Source organism: Pleurodeles waltl, chromosome 2_2 (assembly GCF_031143425.1).
Source record: "Pleurodeles waltl isolate 20211129_DDA chromosome 2_2, aPleWal1.hap1.20221129, whole genome shotgun sequence".
Taxonomy (NCBI): Eukaryota; Metazoa; Chordata; class Amphibia; order Caudata; family Salamandridae; genus Pleurodeles; species Pleurodeles waltl.
In genome coordinates this window covers 1,105,485,002-1,105,499,573 of record NC_090439.1, presented here as the reverse complement: position 1 = coordinate 1,105,499,573, position 14,572 = coordinate 1,105,485,002, and the positions used below count along the sequence as shown (strand labels likewise).

The window sequence follows — 14,572 nt, the reverse complement described above, 5'->3', positions numbered from 1 at the left end:
GGTAAGACATGGAACATGTGTATAGCCTTACGGGATGGGAGTAATGTGGGCAGCAAACAAACAGCCCTGCACTGCTTGCCTGATGTCCGCCAGTGTCACTTTATTGCCTCTTTCCCACGGATACACACTTCTCAGAGATGATCAGGGATCAGTGTTACAGCACAGCCGAGTACACAGCGCAGGCGTCGCGGGCCACTACATCTGATGGCCACTGAAGCTATTCCAACTACATGTTTTTCATTCACAGTAGTAAAGCGCTTTACCCATTTTCATTCTCTACGGTTGCATTCGCTTAGTGATTCGGCTGTTAAATACCGCTGAGGGCTGCTTGTTATTTACAAGTTCAGTTTGTAAATCTTCAGTCTCTCGGACATATTTTCAAAAGGCGTCTTGCCGACCTGAGTGAGAAGTGCGCTGCTCAGAATTCTATCACTAAATATATATTAACGTGGAAGGTTTACGTAAGAGTCACTGCATTTATTAGTATATATTAATTACACGTTATGACTGCAGCCCTCACACTTTCATTGCTGGCATGGGTAATCCAGCACGGCTGCTGCTGCTTCTACCACGTTTTTTAAATAGGTTTATGACTATTTAGACTGCAAGCAGCACTTGTTTTACACGGTAATATGCACGCTTTTTTCTTTGTCGCAAAACATTTCCCAATTAGTCCTGCTGATTTTGAATGCTACACCGATCCAACAGTTCCCTTTTTAACCTCAAAGTGAGACCCCACACCCCCTTCAGGAAGCGAGGCACAGCAGTGTTAATCTAACATCTCTTGGGCCTTTCCTCGTGTTGGAGCCATTAGCACAGCGCATGTTCTGCCCTTAGTAAGGCGTCGGACTCGCACCGCTAATGGAGGCTGGTTATCTCCCAACCTTCAGTTCAAGGATGCCGTGCCAGACCGAGGTCATACTCCGTTTGCCAAGTTGTTGGCCTGTTTGTAGATCTTTCACTGTTGGAGTGAGTGTGCCTTACCCCTAAATGTTAACATGTCTGTGCGTTGTAATGTTTGATGGGTGTTCTCGTGCGCCCTACCGAATAGTTTAGCAATATTTCTTTGTTGTACTTACTACAAATGACGATGAATATATTCTAGAACCTTTTCGTGGTACTGTGACTGCAATTACACAACCGTGTACCAACCTATAAAAGGTCAGTTTGCAAGGCAGTGATATTTTCAATGAAAAAATAATATTTTAAAAGAAAGCCCCTGTAATCGATCTTTCTTGACATACATGATTAGAAGAGGCAGTTCCATCACATGGTCAGTGAAACACTCAGGTCTTCAGACAGATCCATCACTTGGCAGTCTTCCAGCAGCAGACCCGTCATGCCAAGGACCCATCTTACAACAACACACATCTTTGTGCATAATTATGATTCAATTACAGATTGAGGCGGCACGAGCTCATTTGACATTTATGTTAATCAGACACCTTCCCATCTACCAATCTAGGTTAATACTGTACCCACTGCCCCTCACAGACGCCATAAGCACGGCGGTTAAAGTGAATCTCATCGCCTTTGGAAATGGCCCAGAGGAGCTTTGTGGAGTGTAGATATTATTGTTTTTTTTTGTTTCTGTCCAAGAATATCCACACTGCACTAGTATCATTTCCCACCTCATGAGCATACAAAGGGGTGTTCGTTATAGGCACTGGTCACCTTTTTGTCACTCGTTCGAGTGAATCAAGACATGCTGGCAGGTCTTGGAATGTCATCTCTACAGTAATTCTCATTGTTGTATAATGCTGCCATTGGAAGCCTTTAGGTGAATAACTGGACCAGAATCTGGTTATTCACTGCAGTGGCATCAAAACAGTGGTTAATCATTTTGGTTAACCACTGTTGTGACGCCACCCAAGGGGAAGCACTTACTTACCTTCCTTTTGTTTCGCCACATCATCTGGGTCTCCAGAGACCACAGCGTGGCAGGGGAATGGTGGCTGGTGGTTTCGCCCACCACCTCCTGCCTCTCCTGGGTATCCACAGCCCTGAGGACAACTGGACAACAAGGGTGGTACTGTGCCTGTACCATCTTCTTCCCAGTCAGCAAGGGCCTCTCCAGACCCACACTGAGAGGGGAAATTAATCCGCGATGAAAAGCTAGAATCACAGAGCCTGGTGCCAGCTCTCCTCTCTATGGGAGTGAAGAGTGTGGCTTGGGGCCCCCAAGCTAATCTGTGGCTTGGGCCTGAGATTAAGTGGGGTTGCGCAGATGGTGGTGGGGAATGTGTGGCAGAAAGCCAGGTGATTTTTTTTCCAGTTTGGGTGGGAGAAGAGGGTTTTGCAGAGAGTGGTAGGTGGCAGGAGGCCAGATATGTTTTGCCTACAATTTGTATGAATGGGGTGCGAAGAGGATATATGCAGAAGGAGGTGGGGTTGGGTAGCAGGAAGCCATGTTATCTTTTCTATGTGGTCATGGATGGTGTAGGGTTTTTTCAGAGGGTAGTAGGGGTGGGTGACAGGAGGCCAGATATTTACTTTTTAATGTGATGGAAGTTGAGGGTATATGAAGAGGGTTTTGGGGGTGGGTGACAGAAGGCTATTATTTTTTTAATTGTTTGCCATGTTCTGTATGGTTTCACATTACTCTGCTGCCCCTGTATGTATGCTGGCAGCAGAGGCAGATGATTTGGGGCCAATATACAACTTAAAACTATAGATGGGGAAAATGTGAATTTTGGGGGTGTTTTTCAACTCAGGGTTCTGAGTGTCATCGTAGACAACTTGAGCTTTGTTCTCATTGTCTATTTGATGTCCTTTAACCTCCTTAGTGAAAAAAATCCCCATAATTCAGTTACCAACTTAAAACATATATATATATATATATATATATATATATATATATATATATATATATATATATATCTGTATACACATATACAGTGACGGTTGTCAATGGGTAGGTATAGGCAGGATCATGCTTCCATAGCAAATGCATTTTTTTGTGTTGCCTATAACTTTAGTGCGATTTGACGAATCTCTACAAATGTTTTCAAAAAAGTTCTACTTTTTGACTTATATGCATATAGAAAGTTTCAGAGTGATCCGTCAAGCAGGGCACAGAAAAGAGGGTGAGCCCAAAATGCATTTTTCCCTATTCATATTTTATACAAACTTTAGACACTGTTACAGCCTAAAGCACTGAAGGGAATTATACCAAATTTGGCAGAAAGCTAGATCTGTGTCCGAAAAGCTTGCTTTTCATGATTTGGTGTATATCTGTTCAGTAGTTTTCATGCAATTAATGCTCAAAAACTATGTATATCTAGGGACATGGAGCTTCCGCAGATCCTGACAGATCTCCAGCTGAGATCTGATTGGCTGCTACCACCTCGGCAAGGAAGTGGTGGTCGCCATTTTAGGATTCAGGACTCAGTCTTGAGTCCTAAAAAAAAATTAAAAAATAAAAAGGACATAAGGGTGTGGTAGGTTTACTCTGATCCCCTGGGCCTGGTGGTGAGGTACTCGGCCTGGGGCCAAACATTTTAAAAACTATATTTTGCAGCATATTTGCGGATGATCTGCAAATCAGCAACAAAATTCGACAAAAAACTTCCAAAAAAACCTAAGGGTCCGCCTGGAGTGGGCCAGGACCCAGGAGGAATGCGCAGCTTTATATTTCTTGGGGAGGGGGCACAAGGCAACCCCCACCCTCTCCAGACTGGTTTTAGCCTTGGGGACCTCATCCCATGGGGCCGGGATTATGTTTTTAAGGGGCGTGCGGCCCCTCTCCCCAAGCCACTTGCAACCCCGGGGACACCATCCCCAGGTCTGATGTGCCCTAAGGTAACAATAACTCCCAGCCTCGCCATGAACTGCTAATTATCCCACATATTACAACATTCATGACATCCTCTATGACATCATTGATAGCATCACTGTAAAATGTGCAGTGAAATAATTAATAAGAAAAGTGTGCATGGGAGAGGCATGAGTTAGAGTTGCCATAGGGCAGAGTTATAGTTACTTGAAATAACTATAACTGATTAATTTCTCTGGTTTTTAGAGTTTAAATTTAAAACATTACGGTTACTGAACATTTCACCTTACTATAAGCATAAAGTTCTTTTAACCTTTGATTTTGAGTGAGAAAATATAAAATTATATATATATATATAGTTTCTTCCCAAAACACATCCAGGGGGTGAGCTTAACTGTGTGAATACCCACGAAATTGCACAAAGAAAGATGCCACAATCCAGCATGTAGTACAGATGGGTGCTCATACAATGGAGCTACGTGTATGTTGAACCATAGTTGGTACAAACTGATGTGTGCACAGGGGCAACACTTTCATTAATGCAGTCTATAAAAAAACTTGCTCTTTGAAAGGTTCACTGAAGGTATTAGTTGCAGTACACACACACACACATTCCCTGTGGAAATCTACGCCCCACTAACTTGTGCCCCTTGATCATGGCCTTGCCAGATCAGCCAACTCACGCGGCGCCACAGGTTGTCACGAGATACTGGCATACTTCACGCAGGCACAGGGTGAAAAGACTTCCTCAAATGAGGCATGTCAAGGTAGAGCTAGGAACCCTTACACAGTAGGTTTTCAGTTGTGTGTGAAGGCTCTGTGCTGTGGTACTCCATATCGCCTCTATTTTACAGCCTCCTCGGATAGGCAGTCCAGATACCTTTCTTTGTGTGTGTTTTTGTTAAGTGTGAAGACCTCATACCACCAGAGCAGATAGACCACCCAACTTCACAAAAGGGCGGGATGATTTCGGCACCGTGATCAAGCAGTGCCAGCACTTGCTCCACAGCCCCACAACCTCATAAACCCCACATCCCTGTAGGATCACAGTGGAATTTTCTTACGATTATTTCAGATCTGCATCTCACTCAGTCAAAGTAAAGAAAAAAGGCGTAAACTATGACTGGAAAAAAACTCTCTTTTGTTTCGCAGATTCCATGAAAAAAGTCAGAATAACAGCAGCACTGCTGCAACAGTGCCAACAATTACAACCATATTGTAAGAAGAACATCACACAAAGGGGCAGAATAACATCATCTACAAAATAAATCTTCGAAATTGTCCAGGAAATATCGCAAGCAGTAGTGATCACCATCCTACTATCACCCATCTAGATTTCAATGATCTGAGATGACATTTTGTTCCTTACAAATTCGGAAAATTCAGTAAAATCTACTCTTCTGATCTTTCTACATGTCTCTGCCAACTCAAAAGAAACCATTCTTATTTTTCCACAGAATATTGCGCTCACAGTGAATTGGTCTGTACAGGTCACCAATGTCAGCAGTTTCACGTGACACTGATCAAAGGTAGCACTTGCTACAGTGACCGATGGGCATATGACGCAATTGATTCCCATCCAGTCTCTCAAATGCCATATCTCATCAAGCTATTTGAGAAAGTGGTGAATATCAAACCTATCTAAGACTAACCTGATTCTGGACCCTTCCCATGTCTGATTTAGATCAGACATGAGTACCAAATCCAATTCTTTGCCTTCCTAGTGAACTGATGTTAATTGTTTCCTTGCACTAATTTTGCCCCATCTCTCGTGATGTCTTGTACAGTTCACCACAACATTCTTCTCAGACAGCAGGTGAATAAAACATATATGTATGCCTCATTTACTCAGGCCCCCGTTCCAAGGTCCTCGCAATTTGGACAAATTAATTTGCTTCTCAAAAAAGTATTCCAGATCTATCTGATTTGTACGCTCATCAGACTATTACCATATCCCTTTCCTGGGCAACGGCCTTAAAATGTGTGCAGCATGCAGTCTCAAAATGACTTTTTGTCCCCCAATCGTCTCCAGAACTATCAATCTGAATTCCATCCCTGGTGTAGCTCGGAATGCAGCTCTGTTCAAGTGGTAGATCGTGCCCTCCACATACTGAACGATAATGCAGCTTTCTGCATGCACAGCATGAACTTTCAGGTGCATCAGATGCAGCTGACAATGGGGCCCTTCGGATCATTTTGCCAACCGTGTGTGCTTGGTTGGCAGGGTTTGGTCTGGGCCTTTCTTGCGGAGGTGCGTTTCTAGGGGTCCTGCACATTTTGTGGTGTCTTACAGCTCCAACCTGCCCCCTAAGCTCTCGCATAGTCCAGCTGTGGATATAAATCCAGCACTAAAACAATAGATGCATGAAGACCACTCCTGCATAGATGCACAAGAAGCCAAGGAATACAGGAAACAAATGAAAAGATGACCTTGTTGATAATTACAATGCTGCAGGAATGACGACGGGTATCTGACCCACTGACTGGCAGGGCAATGTGCTCTCTAGTTCTCACCTGTTAGTCTACTGCTCTTGGGCACTTCTTTATTAAAGAAACCTCTGTCACACGGGGCAGTGGGGTGGCTTGTCGCAATAAGAGATGCTTTTTATGACCGTATACAATACCTTTTCAAGCAGCCTCCAGAGAAGCAGGCCAAGTGCCTTCGTGAAGTACAATTTGCTCTTCCTTTAGTGGCACATGACAAACGGAAGAATAAGGGAGGAAAACGTAGTATTTATCACTGAAGTACTTGGCCCTGACTTTAAAATGGAAATCAGAGGGGCCTTAAGTGAGACAATGGAAAATAGGAAAAGTCACCAAATTATGTGTCCTGGTCAAGAGTTTAGGCAGGAGAAAGGCAATGAAAGCACGCTACCCACTTTGGTTCTTCGGTTACACTTTTATAAAGCTCAAATCTCTTTTAAGTGAAAAGTTCAAAGGCTGAAGCTCAAAAGCATTCCAGGAAATCCGATCAGGCTTTTAGGAGCTGTCCATCAAGATGCACCAATGAAAAACTTCAGCATGGGCCTCGATGCCATCTTGTTAGTCCTTCAGATCTATGTTTTCATGGATTGCACCGCTGCCAGGCACAACATTCAGGCTCCCCGACACCTCACTGGCAAGGCCCGCAGCGGGCAAGGTACTGACAGCAGACGAGGTGCTTTGTGGTAAAATCAGGAAGGTAGGTCTTGCAACTTTGGTAAGCAAGTCTTCAGTCCAGAAAAGAGTAGGAGGAAAGTGACAACAGCACTTCTGCTTTTTGTCCATGAAGTGATGACATTCTCTTCAACAACACCTGCAATTAGTGGGTGCTCTTTGCTATTTTATATGCAGATTCCTAAGCTGACTTGTCCCGATCAATCCTTTAAGGCACAAAGTCTAGCATTTTATTAATCTGTTCCATTTCTAGTTTGTCATCAGTGTGACATTCTCAGATCTCTGGTTTTTGTTAGTACGGGTTCTCATGTCACATTTTCTTTAAGTTCCAATATTACCCTATTCCTGGTCTCCCACGAACATTCCCTCTATCCTAATTATACAGCACAAGGGAATGTGTGAACTAAGAGTGAGAGAAAGGAGCAGGACCCAGGTGTCTATTTGCTGGTCCCCCAGAGAGCAACAGCCCTCACAATCTAGACCCTTAGCCATTTGATGGGGCATCTTTAAAAAGGAGTTTCCAAGGAGCTCATACTCCTCTGGTCAAGTGAACATATTCTATCAGTCACGTGGAACTGTTGTCTCCTACCTTGTTTATTGAGAAGTGCTTCCCTGCCCATGTGGATGGGCCCGTGCTACATATATATCTATCATAAATGAATCGATTCTTTGGTCTGGTTTGTTGCTCAGTATGGACACACAGCGTAGGCCCTGGAGCCCTCGGTCACCAGCACGCTGCTCTACTTTGCGTGTCACCATACTGTACCACTGATTACAAAGCAGGCCGTGTCCGAGACAGTGGTTGTGTATCAATGTGGGATCCTACTTCTGAACGGTTCCTTTCAGCTAGCCCTTTTGCTGCTTGCATGCATCAGTCCCTCTTGCGGAGTTTACAGACATTACTTGTGGCCCTCCCGGGATTTTTTTCATGCTTTCTCACTTCTGGAGTTGATGGAGAAGCATGTTCACTCCCTCGCTGACCCAACTTTTCATGATCTTGCTTTTCATTTCCTAATGTGGTCAGCTTTGGCATTCCTCCTGGCAGACTGACTCCCACCATGGGGACTCACCATCATTTTGCTTCATTGATATCGGCCTACAATAATATGAGTTCAAAATGAGGGGATTCATTCATTTTAGTTGAAAAAATGTGCCACAGTTTAATGCCTAAAAATCCCCACCCACCTTTAAATACCTTCGAATTCCAGGAGATAGACGGTGTTGATCAACAACTTCCAAAAGTGTTTAAGTGTCTTCTATGCCAACCGAGGAAGAAAGACTATGCCATCACCTAGCTCTGGTATAGTGACTACATCTCATGCTAGACACCGAGTAAAGACCAGAGGATCGCAGCAACAGCCCCAGGGTGGACGATGAGGGGAAAGTAACACACAACGGTGGAAGGCAAGAAGGGGAGGGCAAGGAATCACTGATAGACAGAGGGGCCGGACAAGGATATACTTATAAATTTGCACGTTTATGTACTATGGATTGGACCCAACAAATAGAGCGCATTACAGAGATCTGTGTCAACTGACACACACCAAAAAAAACCCACAAAAACAGATTGACAGAATAAGATAACAGAACCGTGTGGTATGTAAATCAAGTTTGCACCAGACAGAAGTGAAACAGAAAACAGTACATCCATGCACTCAGCCAGATGTTAGCGACTAGATCTTAAACCTGGTGTATTAATAGAGTAATTGTAATCTTCTTCAGTGCAAACAAAAACAAACAGTGGTAGGCCTGCTCCAGTTATAGTTCAAGATGGAAAGGGCCGTCGGGACAGGTGTTTTGGCCTCTTCTGCAAGTCTTTCAGGCATAGTATGTGTCCCAACAAGTAGTCGGAATTTTTTTTTGTAATTTTATATAGCGCGATCTTGGCCCAAAGGTATTGGAGCGCTTCACACCAGCACCTGATTAAATGACAGAAGGTCAGATTTTAGTTTTTTTTATACACTGAGCTAGTGATTTATCTAGAATCACAGGATGTTGAGCCAACACTGGGACTCGAACCCGTTCCAGGGTCGGCAGCTATGGCCATTGCCACATCTCCTGAAACCGTAGGCACGGTTCTCCCAAAAGGTGTCTTTTAGTCACATTATTTCTCAAGAATGGAACTTCAAGCTGAAAGGTGTCACTTCTCTTCAGGCGCCCTGCCTAGCGCTCCTAAACTGCCAATCACTGACCATAATTAGCAATTTATGGATAGACACTTTGGAGCTGTAGAGTCTAGTAGGCTATGAACCCACAGAGCAGCTGCAAATAACGTTAGAATCCAGATAAAGAAAGCTCTCCTTTGTTCATGTAGTCTTGTAGATCTGTCCAGTGGTTCAGGTAAGTTTGAATGAACCTGTTATCAAGCTATTGCTTCTGTTGCATCAAAGGGTTGGTTAAGCGTAATGCTGTCAATGTGCAATACAGCTTCATCAAAGAGGAATGGGGAGCTGCATGCAGCCAGGTGTTAGGGAATATTTCTAAAATCTAGAGGAGGACGAGCCACTAAAAGCTCAAGTCACGTGCCTGGCTTCAGCTGAGCACCAACACCTCTTAGACCCTTGAGCCCAAAGCGAGCCGAGCTTCCACAGGAGGAGGTGTGGCATAGTGGCTAAAGGTGCCTCCCTCAGAACATGGAAACCAGGTTCGAATCCCAGGCTAAGGTCATCATTCAGTGAATACGGACACATTAGTTAATCCCTTGTGCCTAAAAAACACACAAGTGAAAAAACATCACGCAGGAAGTAGTCTGGGTCTGTTATGGAGCTCTCTGCCTTAAGCCTAGTTCATGTTATGAAAACCTACAAAAAAGGTGGCTTCTGTGTGACACCCACCTCTAACCCATATACCAAGAATTATAGACAATGTGTTAACCTTTAATGTAAAAGGGAGAAAGAGCTGTCCATCTATTGATTGAATTGATTGAATTGCATAACGTGAAACCACAAAACATGAGATCAATCCTGGCTTCCCTGTTTCACCAAATTGTGTGAGCTTAGGCAAATACTTTTTAATATCTCATTTCACAGAGACTCTGTTTTCTTCATTAGCACACATGAGAACATGTTCAAGTACGTGAGTTAAGGATCTGCACTGTACAAAAACCTCTTGTGTTTTATTTTATTAGACTATAATGTGGCACCATCTATTATAGGAATCTATTACACATACAGGGAACACATGACAAATGATTTGTCTTTTAGTTCACTAATAGTATTAACTTCATGGTGGGGAGAAGGGGCTGGCATGCTTTTAAGTTCAAGTTTAAAAACAATCACTTTTAATAAACACCTCTTATTGCAGCAACATAATGTTAAAGAAATACACTTTTTTAATTTTGAAAAGATTTTAATCATATTTTTACAGGATTCTTGAAGCATGATTTACGTGCCAAATATGTTCATTGCTGGGCTCCTAAACTGTCTCTTAGAGCAAAGTCAGACCCTATTTTGTTAGCTTGCTCACATCAACTCCAATCTTATGGTGGTGTTATGGGGGCATTAACCACTGTTATGGACAGATGGCAAAGCTAGCAAATTAACAGAAAAGGCTGCGCTAGAGCCAGAGTAAGGTTTTGACTTAGCTCCAAGAGACATAACACTAACCAGGCCAAAAACATTTAGAAAACTTTGAACTGGAAGGCAACCTGATATTGGACTGTCTGATAAACTTGTGAGGGTGTAAGGTTTTTCCCTGACCACACCAATTTAAACAAGCATTTACAATGCAATGGGTCTTTGTTTGCTCGAGTTAGAGCTATTAGCGTTGTAAATTCCTAACTGGACTTTTCTTGCCACATACATTGAAACTGAAAAGTAAAACAGTTGACATAAGTGAGCCGATTCAAAGCGCCACGGCCGCCATGTGTGTAAGCGCGAAGGAGAGACACAAAAGGAAAAAGAAGTTTGCTTGCAGTCAAATGTATCAGCAAACATGCAGTAACAAAACTGCCCCAAGGAGGGACAAACGCAGCATTTACCAATGATAACAAAGGATTTTTTTAAAGCAAGCCACGAAGGAGTGAAAGCGATGGGTATGGGTGGGCGTGGTAAAAAGCTCACAGGTAGATTACAACAGGCCAGAGCGCTTGCGTGCTCAACCTAAAAATGGGTGACAGGTTCAGAGGGAAATCATTTTTTACTGCATCAGTTGAATTAGGTTTTGAGCTCAGTTGTTAGAAGTAGTATTCTTTAATACCTTTCAGCTCTCATAGAGCTGTATGGTGAATATATTAGTGAAATTGGAGAACTAAAGCCAAGACGTGCTTCGTGACTCTACAAATTATACTGTTGCTTCTTCAGGGCACGAGTAGTAATTTTTGTGGTGTGTAATAAGATGAAAAGAGCTATTAAATGGAAAGTTATCTTTGGGTGCAAAAAAGAGAAAAATTGTAGGGGGTCTAGTCTGGGATATGATCGTCTTAAGAAGCATAAGATGTGGCGATACCTTACGGAATGATGACTAAGCGGACAAGCGCCAAGTGGCAGAAACTGCACTTGGCGTCTGTCCACAATACTAATCAGCAGAAGGGATGTAAAGAGATTTTAATTAAGGGCTGAAGTGGAGACTGCAGTCAAAACAGCTACACCAACAACTCTAGCATTTGTAAACGTAAATGCATTTCCAACGCCCTACTCCAAGTACTATGCGTAATGTGGTATCGAACTATATTGGCCACAAGTCTATCAGCGGTGTCACCAGCATTGCTACATAGCCTACATTAAATGTAGCAGGAGTTTGTAAGGAGCCGTCCTCTAAATACTGGAAAACATCAGAGAGAAAAATGACAGACCTTGGTGTGGATGCGCCGAGAACAAAAAGAAAATGGATCCCACGCCATTTGTTAAGCGAAGGAAACTGGGGATCTAAGCCCTGCACTCTTTCCTTAATGAGCAGGCGAAGGAATCGGTAAGCATAATTTCAGAGGCTGGCAATATTTTATATAATCGCAGAGTGGTTTAAATTGAAAACTCCCCTCCGAATCAATATTTACTGCACAGAAACGAAATGAATAGTAATAAGTCACTAAGCTCCCTGTCCCATTTCATAAAATAAAAATAAAGAAAAAATTACAAAAATGAGCCCAGGCACAAGGAGGCCATCACATTGACTTTTACAGTACTTGGGGAGTCGTAACCGGTTGTGCTCATAAAAGCAGAAGCGGAACAGGAGGGGGAGCGTCCAGAGATAGCCTGGCTGAAGGAGGGCCCGGAGAAGCTGGCTCCAGCCTACGGCTGAGCAGCTTAAGGATGGGGGACCACGCTAAACTGGAGAATACAAGGAGTAGAAGACGTTCCTGGGGCTTTCTTGTCAATGTTCTCATTCCTCTGTGGATCCTCTCACCCATATCTACATCATGATTCAAAGTGTGAAGTGAGTGGAGGGTCACTACTGAAGAGGGCTACTGGAGCCCGTCTTGAGGAGCGGCTGGTTGCACGCATCTAAATATTTTACCATCTGGCTCTTTCACCCGCTTAGGGACGCCAGAAGATTGCATGTTGGCAGGACTCCAAGTGCTGCTTTACACATAATAAAACCCTTGTCACCAGTTGTGTCATTTCAACTGGTTCAGTGGACAAAAAGACTGCAACTCCCAAAACACCTGGATTTTAAAAATTAAACCTTAGGACCAGGAACCATAATGTACTGCCAGGGCGGCGCGTTCTACAAACCTGACAGCAGTCTCACGTTAGATCCCACAGTGACCAGGGTCAGAGCAATGATTTCCGTTGCTCCTTGGCAAAGAGAGAGTTTGGCATCAAGGGTGAATTATATTTTCATTACATTTTTAAGTGACACGTTCACCAGTAGGTGGCACCTTATGACTGTTCCTTGCATCACCTAATTGACTAATCTAAGAAAACAAGCACTGGCAAAGCCAACAGCTCTGAGTTTAATGTGATAACACATGTAGCATTAACAAATTAGAGCAAAACACAGGGAAGGGAGCCAACAGAGAGGCCCATATGTGTACAGTAGTGCCCAGTGTAGCCAAATACAAGTACCTGAGTGGACTCGAAGGCCGCACCCAAACAGCCAACAACATCAAAAGATAGACGAATGCGCCACTGGCTTGTCATAGTACGCCAATGATTGAAAGAGGCAGACCCAACACCCACTTTGTTTATTCTGTTAGCAATAGGGCTGTGTGACAACTGTGCTGTCAAAACCGAGACAAAAACAGGCAAACAATGACAAAAAATGTAACCAAACAATTTATTTACAGGAAAAACTAGGTATTATATGCATGATGACAACAAAGCCAAAGGGCCAGGCTGTGATGCTACTGCACTACCCCAGAAAGCGAATGCTCCAAATCTTTGTAACTTAATTTTAATACACAGGCATGTGCACAATAGAGCGCTTAACAAAAGAGGGATGGATGCAACACAAAGGATGTTGGAACAGGTGAGGGCAGATGTTGAAGAGGCATTGAGGAAAGAGGGAAGAAAGGGACAGTAGAGAAGGGGCAGTTGGCAAGACAGGGAGAGGGATAGGAGACTCTTCAATATGGTTATGGGGGGTTGTAACCATCATCACTGTTGCATGTCATGGTAGACAAATACCAAGGCTGCCTAGGCTTGATTCTACTGCATGCTTCTTTCGTCTGCCACCAGACATTTCCTGTCTATCTCACTCTTATAGGATCTTTTTCATCCCTGCTTCCTCCCTTTGTCGCTGTTTCATATCTTTATATTACTTCTTTTTTCCTCCCGTTATTGCCTTTCTCACTCTTGTTCTTGGTCAGAGTCTGATGATGAACAAAGGTCCTATTTCCAAAGAGAAGTGCAAGTGCTCACCATCTATAACAATGGGCACAAGTTAAGCATTAGAGGAGTCCAGGCAGGCTGAAAGGGATAGGCAGAGGTGGTGAGAGCATAGAGCTGTTACTGTATGAGGGTATGGTTAGATGCTGATGGACTAGGATTTGGAAATCTGCACTCCTGGCCGAGCTCTGCCACCCCGGACACTGAGCACAGATCCTGCCTGACCTATCCCGGGAACAGACAGAACTCACCCCAGAGATAACTTTATTTATTCTCTACCCTACCAATAATCATCCCCTGCAAATTTTGTAATGAGTTACAATCACTCCTCACTTAACTGATATGGGGCAGATGCTGAGTGGCCCATGCCAAACTACAATGCCTAACTACACACGAAGGATTGGGTGCTCCAGATTTTGATGGGTATTACCTGGCCGCACAACTCCAGTGGCTCACCCAGTAGCTCTCAACCTGGTTGTGCCAGATGGGGTTGCTGATGAAATGACCCCTAGTTGCTCTTTACTGCTGCAACTCTTCTTTAATCCGAGGTGACGAATCCCGGGGGGACACCATGACTTTGTAGGTGGCAAAATACTGATGGAACCGTGCACTACAGTGTACTCACACTAGCAGACCGTATTCCCCAGATCTCCCATTGCAATACTTGGAACAACTGCTACTGAGAGACGTAGTGAGGGGATTGGCTGGGTGGACCCAAGTTGGGGTCACCCGCCTGGGAGACCTCTATAGAGATGGGGTACTGATGCCCTTTGAGGACTTTTCTACAACATATTAGATCTCCAGGGGTCACACACTGCACAGTAACAGCTGCAGTACAAACCTATTGGCGTGTAGCAGTGGTTGAGCTGCCCCT

The 14,572-nt window shown here is 43.8% G+C and overlaps 1 protein-coding gene across 2 annotated transcripts in view; it reads right to left on the bottom strand.

The window, feature by feature from the left end:
• The window catches only part of ZC3H3 (zinc finger CCCH-type containing 3), a 1,347,955-nt gene that overhangs the window by 784,071 nt on the left and 549,312 nt on the right, over positions 1-14,572 (bottom strand). The window lies entirely within an intron of this gene.